The following is a 1,289-nucleotide window of genomic DNA, read 5'->3' as shown; positions in this document are numbered from 1 at the left end:
CGGCCACAGCAGCGGCAGCGATCTTCGAGTGGGGGTACTACACAGTCGGGTGTATTCTCGTATTGACCAGGCTGGTCAAAGTCCTTTCGCACACTTGGAGAGAGTGGAATGCAGCACCTGCTGAGGTGGGCTCTTTCAAAAATTAACCATAACTTTTGGCCTCGGTCATCAAAAATATATGTGTCCCGAGGAAGAAGAGGGGACGAATACGCACGCAAAGCGTAATTGGCCAGGGCCACGAGACACAACGGTATGCTGGGTTGCCTATACTCGCTCTACCGCGCTCTACCCGTAAGTCCCCTAGGCTTTGCAAACCCGCAACACTGTTGTGTCGCAGCCCTGCCACGCGGTACACACATACATTTATCGATCCTGCAATAATTGCATCACGTTACGACGGGGTAGTGTTGTGCTGGGAGTAATAAACTTTTGTCGCGGTGTGAAGAGGCCCGGGACGAAGCGGGCGGCCATCTCCGGCGCGCTTCGGGCATCTCGTGCAGGATGCGGTGGATGCGAAAACGAAGTCTGCCACCACTACTCAAACCCGAGCGACTTGCCCGAAGCTGCTCACCCCTCCTAATACCACGAACCACAACACAACAGGCGATGGACCCCAAGCAGTTGTTGAATGAGTTTTGCGATGAGAGGGTGCCTGAGGTAGCAGTATTGTTAGTAACTGCTACAGGCCAGGCTCTTTCCCAGTTGTGTCGCAGTATAGGGATCTTGTTGCAGGACGTGGAAGAAGTATACTAGTTGCGATTGTTGAACCAGCTACATTGTTATTTTAACGGTCCTACTTTTACAGCTGTGATGTTATATCGGAATTGAGGGTTTTGGTATAGTTTTATGGAGGGGTGGGGTGATAGTTGGTAATAGTGTTCTAACGTTAATAATATGGCTGATGCCATGCGGTATGCGGTGTGGTATTGTTATACGAGAGGTGATTGTAACAATAGTTTCTGCTACTACCTTTGGCAGATATCCGTCTTTTCTGAATGTCAAGTTATCACTCACCAGAAGCCACCTGTACTTTGTTGAAAGCGTGCGCGTTTTGTCGCTTTAGTGAAGTTCGGTCACATGATGGTAGAGTTGTGGGCACAACAAACCTTTTAGGTAATTATTGTAACGTCGATGAATCAGTGCAGAGCACTGCCCTGGCCGGCCGCACCACTGCCGGGCGTGGCGCTGCGCGACGGGCCCCGGGCCGCCCCGGCAATAATAGGCAACAGCAGGGCGTAATGGCCGAGGGAATCTCCGCCATGACGCCTTATTGAACGCTGTCACTTTCT

The 1,289-nt window shown here is 51.4% G+C and overlaps 1 protein-coding gene across 1 annotated transcript in view; it reads right to left on the bottom strand.

Moving 5' to 3' along the window:
• LOC113211232 (probable H/ACA ribonucleoprotein complex subunit 1) overlaps nucleotides 1–1,289 on the bottom strand; it is a 13,829-nt gene that overhangs the window by 11,756 nt on the left and 784 nt on the right. The window lies entirely within an intron of this gene.

This window comes from Frankliniella occidentalis, unplaced genomic scaffold (assembly GCF_000697945.3).
Source record: "Frankliniella occidentalis isolate FOCC.00 unplaced genomic scaffold, Focc_3.1 Scaffold127, whole genome shotgun sequence".
Taxonomy (NCBI): domain Eukaryota; kingdom Metazoa; phylum Arthropoda; class Insecta; order Thysanoptera; family Thripidae; genus Frankliniella; species Frankliniella occidentalis.
The sequence above is the reverse complement of the archived record's forward strand: the minus strand, read 5'-3'. Positions and strand labels throughout refer to the sequence as shown.